Source organism: Pongo abelii, chromosome 7 (genome assembly GCF_028885655.2).
Source record: "Pongo abelii isolate AG06213 chromosome 7, NHGRI_mPonAbe1-v2.0_pri, whole genome shotgun sequence".
In the NCBI taxonomy this organism is placed as follows: Eukaryota; Metazoa; Chordata; class Mammalia; order Primates; family Hominidae; genus Pongo; species Pongo abelii.
Window position 1 is genome coordinate 147,515,100 of NC_071992.2, and position 15,647 is coordinate 147,530,746.

General features: G+C 37.4%; 1 long non-coding RNA gene across 1 annotated transcript; it reads right to left on the reverse strand.

The window, feature by feature from the left end:
- Window positions 1-289: 289 nt before the first annotated feature.
- On the reverse strand, window positions 290-15,421 carry LOC134761877 (uncharacterized). The gene is made up of 3 exons (XR_010141033.1): window positions 15,352-15,421; window positions 1,593-1,734; window positions 290-1,205 (listed from the first exon to the last, which is right to left on the reverse strand). It is a non-coding gene; the product is annotated as an uncharacterized LOC134761877 (long non-coding RNA).
- Window positions 15,422-15,647: the final 226 nt, after the last annotated feature.

Below are 15,647 nucleotides of genomic sequence, written 5' to 3' on the forward strand. Positions count from 1 at the left end.
TCAAATATAATTATTTTATGTGTATAAATCTTATTAAATATATTTATAAAAATAACGTATTCACATGTCTTCCATTCAATGATCACCAACTTGCCAACGTAAAGAACTGAGATAATACTAAACACGTTATACTTAAGCTTAAAAATATACAATTTTAAGAGTGAAGTGCATGGTTTAATATTGAAATGTTTCTCAGTTGGTATGTGCAATTATTCTGAATAGTAGAGTACCTTCCAAACCACAAATTGTAATATAAAATGATTCAAGAAAAATGGATGTTTGAGATTCCTGGAAATCTGGGGCTTTAATAATGCCAAAAAATTATTCATGAGAGGAAAAAATTCACAAGGTAGTAATTTTATCTTTTCTCTTTCCCAAATATTTTCACTATTCAGGTCTTCTGTGCAAAGTTCTGTCCACCCCCAAAGTCTGAAGTGGCTCCATTCACAAATTTACATGGAATTTGGACTTGGCCATCTTTCCTTTCAAGAATATGTGGTAAGTGATCTTGAGAAACACTTCTCTGAGGCCTGAACAATGTCTGTGAGCTGATGCTTTAGTTTATGGGTTGTGCTGTGCCATTGTTGAATATAGGTTCCCAAGAGATAGGAGCACAAATGTGTTTTTATAAATTTACTCATAGTGCATCTGTGGTATTCAGGATCTTCTAAAGCATAGGGTTCGGGGAAAGGCCACCTGTTGTGTCAGAGTCTAAAGGAGATATGATGTGGATATGGCAGATCAGCACTCAACCTCCATTCCAACCTCCTTCCATACATATTTATATTTGTAAAACTAGTAATCTAAAAATTACATTTCCCAGACTCCCTTACAAGTAGGGTTCTGGTTAAATTGAGTTTCTGCCAGCATTTGCACTCACATGAGATTTGGAAGGAGAAGTTGATCAGAAGCGATCTTTCTGCTGATATTGTTGTTGCAGCTGGCAAGCTCAGTCATGGAAACACTGGGTTTTATGTAGCAACATTGCAGGCTCCAGTCTGGGGGTTGGCCTCTGAGTTTTTGCTAGTGCAGAACTGCCATGCATAAAGTAACTAGATGAGGTGTCATCCTTCTATCCCCAGGCCGCAGGTAAGGTAGTTTCTTCCTGGAACCAACAGATGCTGTGGCAGCTTCCCTATCTCCTTTTTGCCTTTGGCAGAGGTAGCAACTCTCCTGGAGAGCATTTGGTGATGCTGCCTTATGTCCTGAAAGGAAAGCGAGAGCAGAGGCTTGAGAAGGGAATAAAGTTCAGGTGCAGACAAAAAAGAGCAGAAGAGAGAGCCAACCTTCAGTGGGTGCTCACTTTCTGTGTACTCTATCACATAATTGCATCTCAGACCTTATCTCATTTAATGTTTTTAACTCATTTTTAAAATAAGTGAATGATATAGTAATGCATCTTGCATGTATTAAGGTCCAGTTATCAACAGGCCATGTTCAAGTGCTTTCAAAATTATCTTCTCAATGAGTTCTCACAATAAAGCTTTGAACTATTGATCTTTATTTTACAAATGAGGAAATTAAAGCTCAGCAAAATTAACATCATATGGTCAATAAGTAGCAGAGGTGATTTGGGGCCTTTTTATTATTACCTCGACTTCAAAACTCTGTTTCCTGTCACATGAAGGATGGTGATGAAGCTAAATAATGTGGATGACTCAGTTAATTCTCTGGAGACTACCAGGATAACCCATATGATATTTTCTTCTGCAAATCTCCATTTGTCTTCTTTGCCTATAAAAAGTAGTAGCAGATCAACCTTTGTTAAAATAGGTTATTGATTTTATTTCTTGTTGTGAATTGATATTTATTGTGAAATTTATTTGAAATAATTTGGATAATACATGATAGCATGAAAAAGAACATAAAAATTATCCGAATCCCACTATCTCCGAATAACCACTGTGTACATTTTAGTAATCCATCTTTCTAGGTTTTATTTTTTCTATGTAAATGAATGCACACAATTACACTTATACAGCTCACACTCTCTAATAACCTGCTCATTTTACTTGACAATTGCTTATAATGATTTCCTGTCATTACTTTTTTCCTAAATCTTCAGTCTGATAACCAGCTAGTATTCCATTTGATATATCATAATTTATTTTAGTGGTTTTATACTTCTGAACCTTTCTTTTTCCATTGATTTTTGGCTGTCACATACAAAGCTGCATTGATCATACACATTGATGTTTATTACGTGCTTAATAACGTTTTTAGGAATGGGATTTTAGGGTCAAAATACATTGTGGGAGTGGATGCATGAATATTGTCATACTGCCTTTCAAAAGGATGTATCTCACATTCTCATCAATATTTTGTAAGAGCGGCCATCCCCACCCCTCCATTGCTACAATTATTTTTAAAATTATTTTTAATTTTATTTTTAAAAAATTAGTTAAAATAAACCAAAAGTATGTATCACCTCAAATAGGAACTTATCCTTAATTCAATTAGAGCCATGTTAACATTGAGTTACGTGGGGGATAGGGAAACAGTTTGGTTTTTCTGTCACTTTCACCCAGTATCAGTGGGACTTGGAAAATGATGCCACCTTGCTTATTCTTATCCTACAGTTAAAACTGCCTGTTAAGACTTGTCCCCTCCTCATACCCTGAGAGAAGTTTGATCTCTGCCATCAAGATGTGACAGCATGCTGTCTGGCTGTAACCTTTTTTTTACCTCAGTATGGACTTCCTGGAATCTAGGCCTTTTAGGACACTGTGATAAATGTTTGATCAGTTTAAAAGAAGAGGCAGAAAAATCCCTAAATATCTGAACTATGCCAGCAAATTCTCTGAAGTGGCTTTAGTGTACCTATTTTTAAAAATCAATTTTTGTACCTAGCACTTTGATGTTATTTTCCAAATTCCTTTTGCTATGATCAAAATCAATGTTGAGTGAAGTACTTTGCTGGGCTATAGGACTCTTCCATGAGGACTTTGGCTGGCAATAAATAGGGTAGACGGAAAGAAAAGTGTAGTTAGGGTCTAAAAGTTCGAAGGGAACCTGAATGTTACCTGACCCAATCTCTCTCCCAATCTTGGACCTGAGAACAAAATACTGCATTCTATTTCCTCTGGCAAAGAGTTCAGCATAATGCTTGTATTTATACCATGCAATTGCAAGCATCCTACTTGCATTATCTCACATGTTCTCACATAATAATGGCCTGAAAAGATCATATATTATCATTGCCATTTTTCAGATGAGAAAAGGGAGACATAGACAGATTATTTTGCCTAAAACCATATAGCAAGTAATTGCCAGAACCCAGATGCAAACCCAAGGAGCTTTATTCTAGAGCTCACACCCCTCTCACACTGCTCTTTGCCTTGATGATGGAAAGCAGCTATGTTTTGAGCCAGCCAGGAAAATTGAAGTTTGATCCCAGTTCATTCTCCACCTCTCTGATCTGCTCTCCCAGCTGTGCTGTGTTTTAGGGTATATTGATTGGCACTGTGGTGCAGGGAGAGAAGATGGAGTTCCAGTCCATCTAAGCCTTGTCTCCTCTACTTCCTCACCATGCTCCTTTGGGCAAATTTCACAGCCTCTCTGAAGCCTCATTTTCCTCATCTGCATAGTTAGGATCACAATAACCACAGCACTATTTAGTTGTGAGTTTGTAATAATAATTTAGAAAAGTACCAAACAAACAGATATTTTATTCATTTTTTCCCTTTGTTTTGAGAGACAGTACCTCAAATATCCATGGCTCTACTTGATCTTACTGTCTCTTGACTCAACATTCTCAATTCTATTGTTTTTAAAATATTAATAACAAGAACAACAATAATAATAAATGTCTAACTTCACATCAGCTTTACATAAATCATCCTGGCTCATCATCATCTATAATTCTCACTACAATTCTGTGAGAACAGCAGTGACTTTATTATCACCCTAATTTTATAGAGAAGGAAATGGAAGCTTGGGAAGATGGGGGGACCTGACCAAAGTTATGGCAAGTCCACGTGAGTGAAACTGTGTCTTGAAAACAGGTCATCTGACATTGGGGAACAAATTTTTTCCACCACAGCGTACTTTCTTTCACTTCTCACATGATATATTTTCCACACTTTCTCTTGCTACTCTGGTTTTTTCCTTTTAGGTCATGGTCATTGTCAATAACTTCTTGGAGGTTGGTAGAACTGAGTTCAGCATTTCAAATGTGACCCGCCCCACACCATGTATTTTAATGTCCGCTCATTCCAGGATGCCTGGAAGAATGGGTTTCACTCTAGGCTCTGTTTCCGATTTGTTGCGTGATATTGGTCAAACTGCTTTACCACTCTAGTCCTTGGTTTCTTCATTTTCAAAAGAAGGGATTGAACAATGTCATATATATTGTTGGCCTTCAATAAATTTTGCTAGAATAAAGGAATGAATGGATGAATCAATAAATTAATGATTAAACTGGATAATTTCTTAATTCTTTATATCTTTGATTTTATATAAAGAGTAGCATTTAATAATTAATTAGCATGGTTGCATCTATATGATTGACTTAATTTCTTTAGCAACACCCAAAATTGAGCCAAGATTCTAACTGTTCAGTGGTAAGCCTCTTTCCTCCTTGGCTTTATGTTTTTATGTGGACGATCCCCCATTACAGCAACACCTTGGCCTCTTTGTTTACCACCACCTTCAGAGAAGAAAGAGTAATTTAATTGACTAGTGAATTGCTCAGTTCATTCTGATTCTTCTTTTTGGGATGTTCCTGTTTGTAAAGAGGAACCGTCTAGTCTATTTTCTCCATTATGCACCAATTTAGTGGAGGCTGACTTTGTATGCCCAAAGAGGGAAACAGTGATTTGGAGTTAAGTTAAATTCAGAGTGTTAGTAAGCCCATTGGTTCTATATGGAAATCATATTAATAACTATTAACAGCTTTTATCATAGTGAAGCTGATATTTGATTTTCATTTCTCCAATCTTGAATCCAGTTATCAGTTGGCTCCATAATTAGAAAAGAGTGAGGTATTATTTATTGACTACCAATATCTGTCATTTGGTGAAAGCAAATAATCTTAAACACAGATAAGAAATAATATTTAAGGGTAAAATAAAAGGTAGAGGATAGAGGATTTGTTGGTCAGGAGTATCGGGGGAACCCGCCCCCAATATTTCAACATAGGTTCTTTCTATTTTCCCTAAGTGTCGGCTGATCTGAGAAATAAAAAGAAAGAGTACAAAGAGAGGAATTTTATAGCTGGGCCGCTGGGGGTGACATCACATATCGGTAGGTCCGTGATGTCCACCTGAGCTGCAAAACTAGCAAGTTTTTATTAGGGATTTCAAAAGGGGAGGGAGTGTACGAACAGGGAGTAGGTCACAAAGATCACATGCTTCAAAGGGCAAAAAGGAGAACAAAGATCACATGCTTCTGAGGCCAGTAAAGACCACAAGGCAAAGGGCAAAATAAAAAACTCCTGTTAAGGGTCTATGTTCAGCGGTGCACTTATTGTCTTGATAAACATCTTAACAGAAAACAGGGTTCGAGAGCAGAGAACTGGTCTGACATCAAATTTACCAGGGCTGGGGTTTCCCAGTCCTAGTAAGTCTGAGGGTACTGCAGGAGACCAGGGCGTTTCTCAGTTCTTATCTCAACCGCATAGGACAGACACTTCCAGAGTAGCCGTTTATAGACCTCCTCCCAGGAATGCAATTCTTTTCCTATTATATTCCTTGCTAGGAAAAGAATTTAGCGATATCTCTCCTACTTGCACGTCTGTTTATAGTTCCTCTGCATGCAGAAAAATATGGCTCTTTTTGCCCGACCCCTTAGGCAGTCAGACCTTATGATTATCTTCCCTTGTTCCCTAAAATGGCTGTTATTCTGTTCATTTTCAAGGTGCACTGATTTCATATTGTTCAAACACACATGTTTTACAATCAATTTGTACAGTTAACACAATCATCACAGGGTTCTGAGGTGACGTACATCCTCAGCTTATGAAGATAATAGGATTAAGAAATTAAAGTAAGACAGATATAGGAAATTATAAGAGTATTATTAGGGAAGTGATAAATGTCCATGAAATCTTCACAATTTATGTTTCCTCTGCCATGGCTCCAGCCAGTCCCTCTGTTCGGGGTCCCTGACTTCTGGCAACACAGGAGCATGGCGTTGGACCCAAAGCTTTGGCTTGTGGTATCCATGGGGGATCTTAACTAATTTGTAGTGATCTGTGTTGTACCATGGGACTGGTTTCGGTTTTACAGTTGTGTACTTGGTCCTTCTGGAGGCTTTGTCTACAAATGAGTAGGTTTTATTATACAAGCAAGGTGGAATTTTAATAATCATACACCGTAGGAATATGATGGCTATTTAGATCTTCATTTTGGGCTGTTTTAAGTGGGTCTTAAAGCATTCAGATGTGGCTTGCCTTAGTATTTCAGGCAAGGTTGAGACAGAGATTAGAACCTTTTGGTCTTGATGGGTGGTACAAAATGTCTGCTTTTCCCGAGATCCTCAGCCAAGAGTCAGATCTGCAACTGGGACTTCAAAACTATAAAGCTAGCTATGTTCCACTTGTACTGCAGAGCCCTAATGTGTAAAGTTCTTGCTTTAAACTGTTATTGTCAGGCCTAGGCAGGCAGCCTTAAACTTGTGGCTCTAAATTCCATTTGCTACACTAAAGACCAAAGGAAGAACCTGAAGGTCCTAACTTCTTACAAATATGAGCTTGTCTGCCGGTTCCTGATAGTTACATACCACTGCATGATGTCAAGTTGGCATAGAGTTTGTTCATTTTGAAGCATCTGACTATGACTTTAGTTTCCCAAGATAAAATGATTTTGTCTACAGAATGGTGGTATATTTTATCAGCAAACAAAATAAAGAGAGATCTTCACTGTAAAAAAGAATAAACTATTTTCTTAGAGATAATTATTGAAAATCCAGAGGTTAATCAGGTAACTCAAAAGGCTGCCTGTGCCTCAAATATTTACCACAAAGGGATTATGTAGAAAATCAAGGAAGAACTAGAATATATTGACTAGTATGCGTTAGTGTTATTGTCTGGACAATAGCAGTAGAAAAATGGAAATTAAGTATAGGAAGAGTGTGTTAAAGCAGAAACAAAAAACAGATTACCCTAGAAGAAATGTTGATGTCTTAGAAAAATAATAAGGCAGATATAAAAGGAAAAATTGATGTTAAGGACTATGATAAGCAGATATAAAATTAAAAGTAACTGCATCTTGGTATAATTGCTCTGAAAGAGGGCCTTAGAATATTTTGGTTGTTCTTAGATCAGAAAACATGACAGTTGTACAATGAAATATAATAAAGGAAAAGAGGAAAGATCTTGGAAATTAGACTGGAATTCACGTGCCAGGGTGCTGGCACTCACTAAGCGGTGACCATATAAAGAATCCCCTGAAGACTGGGAGAGACATGTGAGTGATCCAGAAAGTCTGGACAGACAAGAGAAATCATCAGAACATATGCAAAGGAACTTCTGGATCAACTTCACAGTGACCTAGATGTTATAGGTGAACTAGCTGCTTTTACATTTAATCTAATTTTGGATTTATGATTCTAAGGCTACCATCCAGAGATAACTCTTCACAGTTAAATGATTAGATTAATTACATGATAGCACAATCTTCCTTTTGATTAACTCAGTATCAACCAATGAATAATTTTAATTAGATCTTCAGAATTCCTTTTGCCATGTAATGTAGCATAATCCCCAGTGTGATAGCTTATCCTATTCACAGTCCCAGGGATTAGAGTAGGATATCTTAGGGACTATTTTAGGATTCTTTCTACCACAACACATAGGGAATCTAAGCAAAATAATGATGATTAAGTCCAGCCTACATTAGATGTAGTCTGATGGAAAATTATCTCCTGGTTTGGATGCTTCAACTCAAGAAATAATAATGGACAAGACTTATTGAAATGGGAGAGGCTTTTGGCACACCAAGAAATTATTTATTTTACATGTCACATTGTGGGAAACATCCTATAAGATAAAATTAAGAGTGTAATACTGGACAAATAAATATCTTGACCAAAAAAGCAGAGAAGGGAAAGAAGAAAGGCATTTAATTACAGCAAATAGTAGAACTCTATTTGTTAGAGAAGGAAAGATGCCAAAGAAGCAGATTGAATAGTTAGAAACTCAGTTAAGTGTTCCTGTGAGACTTAGCAGAACAGAGGAAAAAGAAACATTGAAGGCATAGTTTACTGCAGCAAAATAGGATGTAGCAGAAAGAACTTCTATTCAAGACCAGGATCATTTAAAAGGAACAAAGACAATGTCTTGAGGAGCTCATGGAAGAAGAAGTGATCCTTACCAGGACCCTGGAACAAACATTTCCAAAGCATCAATAGCAGCCTTAGTTCTAGAATATACTGAGTGACTTTAACAGAAACAAATGTTTGAATGAGGAGAAGTCTAGAAGGCAGATTTTTTTTTATGACCCAAGGAATTTCATTGCAAGAAGGAACAGCGCCATCTCAGAAATGAACGTGCTTGCTCACAAAGATAATGTGAAGGCTGTGGTACTGACATTGTCCTGGGTGCCAGGAATGTTGAGCTCAACATGATCAAGAGTGTTAAGAGGTTTTGAATTAACAGGGGCTTCCACAGATGGGTATGTCCTTGCTTTCCTGAAAGGCAGGAGTTTCATAAGTGCAGCCCTTTAAGAAAGTAGATTAGGCCGAAGCGGGCAGATCATGAGGTCAGGAGATCGAGATCATCCTGGCTAACACAGTGAAACCCTATTTCCACTAAAAATACAAAAAAATTAGCTGGGCGTGGTGGCATGTGCCTGTAGTGCCAGCTACTCGGGAGGGAGGCTGAGGCAGGAGAATCGCTTGAACCCAAGATGCAGAGCTTGCAGTGAGCCAAGATAAATCCACTGCACTCCAGCCTGGGTGACAGAGTGAGACTCTGCCTCAAAAAAAAAAAAAAAAAAAAAAAAAGGAAAGTAGATTAGTGAGACATTTTCCCCCATCAGGTATGGCAAATACACCATTAATACTTGATGGTAGATTTCTCCTAAATAAGTTTCCGCTCAAGTCTATAGACTCTTAATAGCTTAAATAGACTGACCAGCATTCTAGTCATGAGCATCCGCAATGCTCTCAACTTCAGATACTTCTGAGTTTCTGCTATTCCCTGGGGCAATTAAGTACCAGAGTAACATTTTACTTGGGTTAAGTGATTTGGAGACTGAGACTTTATGCTTTCTAATTTTCTGGTCATGAAGTAAGTGCCAAAATAATATTTTTAGCCCTATTAATTCTTTGGATTCTTTAAAAAGGGGAGCTCATGAGAGATTTGGAATTGGACTTATACAAATCTGAGACCCTATCAGAAAGATATTTATTATAGTATGACAGCCCAGGTTATAGAAATGAAGGGATCAAGAATCCTTCTAGGCTGGACATGTTGGCTTATACCTGTAACATCTCTACATTTCCAATATTTGAGAGCTGGAGCACCATTTAGGTTGTCATTTGATCTCATTACAGAACCTCTGATGAGCTTTTTTGGACAAAGTGGCAGGGCATAATTTGGTAGAATAAAACATAAATTTCTAGTATTAGGTACAGCATGGCCTTGGAGTTAATTTAACTTATATCTATCTGGCATACTGTAGGGCTGTCTGACCCATTCTGGGGGAAAAATATTCAGTTTACCAGAAGGATACCACGAGGTATAATGGTTAATACTGAAGGAGGGACTTCATGAAAAGGGAGGCAGGAATGATTTGATAGATTGCTGATCTTCTGTTATAAGGGGTTGGCTTATAACCCCTTATAAGATATAACGCCTTGGAAGATCCTGGGTTGATGACTGAGCTCTATAATTAAAAAATGTTAATTTTCTATAAATTATGAAAATGTTAGGGAATTGAAATGTTAGGGAGAGTTCTTTCTCCTGCTCTCATGTTTTCTATGAAAGGATCTCCTTTAGAATGATGTCCCTGGCCTCTTGCCCCAACTTTTTTATATCTCTGCATCTCCACTTCAACCAGAAGAGGACTGACCATATTTTATTGGTGGGTTTGGAAGAAGGAACCCAGCAGGAATGGCTTACCTTACTCTGGGTTTCCTTTGGGATCTGTCTGTCTGCAAAGGGAAGCTTTCTGACCTGCTCTCTCTACTTCAGTGGAGCATCTTTCACCCACTACAAGGAAAGTCTGCAGTTTTAGGGGCTAAGTTCATTTCAAAGAAGTGTTACTAAGCCAGTTTGAGTACTCATCACACAAAGTTTTAGTCTATGATACAGCTAACATAATTGTCTTCGTGTCTCACCTCCTGATCCTTCTCAGTTTGTTTCAATGCATTAACTGAAACCTAATGAGTATAAAAGAAGTGGGGGTCTGGGTTCTAAATCTAGCCCCGCCACTGGTATGCTGCTGCCTGCTGGGAAGATTACATCTATTGCTCGCATTTGAGACATCTCAGATATATAATGAAAGGATTGGACAAGGTAATCTTTAAACTTTCTTTTAGCTTTGCCGTACTGTGGCACGAATGGGAGACCTTCAGATGGGAGTTCATGTTTGCAGTCTGTATTGCATATTGATTAACTGCCTTTTAACATCATAATTGTTAATCATTTATTATGGCCAGATTTGGGGAAATGGGTTCCCAAACAGTGGTGTCATATATGGGGTCAACAATTCATTGCTGTTAGGGTCTGCCCAGCTATCATTGGTGACATTAAAAATCAAACAGAGCCTTTTTTGGTCTCCCTGCCTTCTTATGTTTAGATAGTTCTGATAATTAAGATTCTGATAATCTAGACATTTTTCTCAGAGCAAGAAAAAACACTGCCAAAACCTCCAAGTGGGTCGTGTTTGAATTTGGCTGTATTTAAGAAGTATGTCTACAAGTTTGAATTATCTCTTTTCCTGAAGAATTTTTTTAGGGCTGATATTCCTGCCTCCCACCCTCATGATTTTGTGTTTTTCTCTCTGGCTTTCTCTTTCAGCCATGCTGTCTTTCTTAGACCTTAATCTTATTTATGTTTCCAATCTCCATAGTACCTGGACACCTTGGCAATCAGCTTTTAATTTTAGTATGAAGCAGAGTGAGAGAAGCAGATGAAATATCATCGCTAAATAAATATTGGGCTTCTCTTTGTAGTTTTGAAATATGTTGGAACATTAGAAGTTGAAAAAAGAGCCAGGATTTTGAAGATTTGTTTTGTGTGTGTAGTTTTTCTATGGGATGCAATCTGTCATATCCACACAGACATGGTGATGTGAAAAGAGAAAAATGGATCACCTTGAGATGGCACAGTGGAAGGAAAAGTCTGTGTTTTGAGATCCACTGCTGTAGTTCTTTTGTATGACTACCTCTGGTAATAGTATTTCTGATAGTTGGCTGAATACCTAGCAATGATGATATTTTAAAAATGTTAATATTGAGGTTTCATTGTGTGCAAAGGACGTTCACATAAGGCAACATGTAGTAGCTCTTCCCCGAGACCAGCAACGTCCCAGAGAGGGACGTTCTGTCGGTCTGAGTCTGAGTCCTGCAGTGAAGAGAATGGGAGAGGAGTCACATTTGACCCATGTGGACAGATACTATGAGAGAGAAATAAACCTCTACTGTTGCAAGCCTGCGAGTTTTGGAGGTTGTTTGTTACCATGGAATAATTTAGCAAAGCTGAGAGATAGTGGTGGCAGCACCACAGAACCATTCTGAAAGACGAACTGATAATAAAAAACAAAGCACTATGCAATGACAACAGAAAAAAAGATGATATAGACGCTACAATAAGACAATTCAATTAGAAACTCTAGAATCTCTGGTGGCAGGGTTCAGATATCAGGTATCTGTGTTTTAAAAAGCATCCCAGGAAATTCTGATGTACCGTGATAGTGGTGAACTACTTATCAAGAGGAAAAGTAGAAATAAGTTTGCTTCTTTGTCTATTTTCACTCAGACTTTGGAGGATTTATTTTAGTCGAAAAAAGCCCCATGTTGTGACTAAATCATTTTGATAAAGGGAGAATGCTGGGTTAGGATTTATGGTTCAAGCTTTAGTTAGTATTGTCTGGTCTTAAGCAATCATGTAGTTCCCTTAGTGTCTCAAAGGTTAAGAGCAGAGCAGGACTTGGCTTCATTCTTTCAATAGGTGTGTATTGTTGGTTGATTGCAAACTGTGTGTCAGGCTCTGTGGTAAATGCAGAATTATTCCATTAGCAAAAGTTGCTAATGTGATAAGGGCTACCAAAGAGTATTCAACCAAGCTATGCAGAGATGCCGAATGGGACATCTAATCCAATAGGTGGGAAGAAAGGCTTTCCTGTCTATTTATAATCCTTACTTCTAGTATTGTCTTAGCATAGTCTTCTTGTCTCTTTGTTCCAAAGACACAGTTGTCTGGGAGAGTAAGGAAAACAAAGACACTAGCTTAGGAAAGACCATATAATTATATTAGTAAGTACCATTTATCATTGTCTTTCACTACTACAAGCTGAATTCCTTCAGGGTAAGGGAGCACATGTCTATGAGTTATTCTCAAACATTTCAGAAAAAAATAGATTTAATTATGTGGGAGGAGGGAAGAGAAGGAGAAGAGACAAGGAGAAAGCAAACATTAACATTGGGAGAATCTAGGTGAATGGTATATGAGACTTCTTTTATTCTTGAAACTCATGTACATTTGAAAGTATGTCAAAATAAGAAAAAAGCTAAGAGGAAAAATTATGCTTTTCCTATACACAAAGATACTTTCTATTACTTTAGGAAAAGTCATACTTGGAATGGTAAGGCTTAAGATGGATGGAAGTGCAGTAGTAAGGAGTCTTATCCCTGGCTTGGGATCAGGATACATAGATCTGGTTTAAGGTGTCCTGAGTTTCTATGCAAGATGATACTTGTCTGGATTTTATTCAACAGACCAAGGGCATTGGGCTTGTTGGGAAAGGAGGATGATAGGGATGATTTTCTGATTCTGTGTTCCCTATTTATTTGCATGGTCCTACCACCATCTCGTTAGCCAAACTAAACCCTTGGAATAATCTCTAACTCTTCCTCCATTCTATAAGTTACTAGTTCCTGTAATTTCTATAAGTTACTAGTTCCTGTAATTTCTCCCTCTGAAGTCTTTTGGGTCCTCCTCCACCTGCCTCACCACTCCACTCCCCAAGCCTGGAAATATAATGCTCTCCTACATCCACCATTGAGCTTGCCCTCATCCCATTGAGATCTTATGTGCAGCCAAGGTGATCTTTCTAACCAAGGTGATCTTTCTAACATACACAGCTCTCAAACACCTCTACTCATGCCATTTCTCAAAGCATCAGTGGCTTCTTAAAGCCTATGGAATAAAATACAGAGGCTGCAACTTTTCATTTTATGCCATGATGTGGCTCCAAAATTCTTTTTTATTCTTCTTACTACTAACACCTTTATGCACATAGCTTCAGCACCACTACTTTCTCTCTAACATTTATGTTTGTTTGATCTGAAATTTTGTCTGTTTGGCATTTGCCCTCACTCTTTTGTTCATAGATATTTACTGAGCACCTACTATGCACTGTCTGTTGGGGATGCAGTGGTAAATGAAGTTGATCCAATCCTTCCCTTCTCTGCATCTACAAGCTAATGAGAAAGAGGCATACTTTAAGTTAAAAGAAAAATATATGTATTTATGCATGTTATGACTATAAAAAGAGTTACAAAATAGAAATATACATGGGGACTCTACTATGTATATAGTAGAGGAATATCTACTATATCTACCATATTAAGGGAATATCATGAGGATATTCCCCTAAAATTCTCCTACTCTCTAATATATCCATATTTTTTCCACTGTTTTTCAAGATCCAAAGTTTACCTCTTTAAATGGATCTTGCCTTAAGACTGATGTAATATCTTCCTCCTCTGAATGACAGTAGTGCTCCAACTGAACATTCCCTACACACTAGATCAATAGTTACATATTATTATTCCAGAGCCTGAATGACTGTAGGTCAACAGTTACATATTATTATTACTAAACCCCAAGGAGGCTAGGTCAACAGTTACATATTATTTGTTGTTTTAATCCTTGTGTTACCTCCATTTGTAATCTCTGATGTCTATGACTTTGCATTTCCTGTTTTTTGTTCTCTTCATTGCCTCAGGGCCAATCATAGAACTTTCCTTGTAATTCTGTGTACAAAATATTTATCAAATGAATAAATAAATGAGCTCATTTATAACACATAGAAATATATAATACAGTATGCCTTCTGTAATAACATATGAGCTGATTTTTTTAATACAATCTTTATTAGATCAAGAAAAATAATTGCTGATTTTTAATATAATCACTACAAATTCTGGCCTTGACTGCCAAAATCAAGATCTGTTTTAAGGGCCTTGGACAGAAAATGTTGAAAACTACTTTAGTATAAAAGTAAATAATATACATAGAATAGTGAACAATAAATAATATAACTGAATAAATTTGGCAGAATAAAAATTTTGAAATGCTAAGGGATCTTAGTATTTGATAGCAAAACAGGGTTATTATAGTCACTATAGACTATAGTACATTTAAAAACAACCAAAGAGTATAAATGTATTGCTTGTTACACAAAGGATAAATGCTTGAGGGGATGGATACCCCATTTTACATGCTGTGATTATTATGCATCACATGTCTGTATCAAAACATCTCATGAACCCCATAAATATACACATCTTCTGTGTACACATATAAATTATAATAAAAAAATTAAAAATGAAATATTAAGTGATCTTTGTCTATTTTACCATTTCTCCTTATGTCCTTTCTCCTCTCCCTATTGGAGTAGAGCTGTATCTAGCTATCCTTAATCCTTACCTTTCTCTGTTCATTGCCTCAGAGAAGGAACATGACAGAGAGAATGTAGATAACAAAAATAAGATAGGCTTTTCTTGGCTTTGGAGTCATAAACATTAGGATCTTTGGGAAGCAGAAAGTACTGTAGACATATACTAAATTTGAGAGAAAACTGAATGATTAGGCACAGATACTCTGTCTTTTCTGCTCCCACTCTTATTCTAAGAATGATTTCTCTGACGAGAGGAATAAATTTTAAGAGGAAGCAGTGGAGTTTAGTTAGACCTTGATGAGTTCCTGTAAAAGGAACTTTATCTTACGCTTCCTGGACTAAGCCAGGTGAGGCACACAAGCCCCAGATGGATTCCTAGGTAGAGGCTGAAGAAGGTTGCAGGTCTCTACCAGGATGGTAGGATGACAAGTTTTAGTTGATACAGTGTCAGTCAGCTTTGCAGATTCTCATGTCCTGGACTGGCAGGGGGTTAACAGAATTCTTGGGTGTTCAAGATTGACCCAGGAGTATATAGAAGAGGCTTATGTTCAGTAATGCTGACCTGTCTGAACCAATGACCAAAGGCCATGTGAGAGAGAATGACAGCACAGTAGATGATACTGGAGAGTTAATGGCGAGGACAAGGTGATCTTCAACACACATTGTGTCACAATGTACACTCTTTAGAACTTTGATGATGGAACTGAACACTTCCCAAATGCTTACATAATTTCCTTTCCTGTGTTGTTTGGGGTTACTGTCTTGCAAGTACAATTTTTTCTTGTTTAGCAAGCAATAAATACAGCTTTTTTGTTTCAGATCTTGATGGCCTCTCTCTTCCTTTGACTAAATTGAATC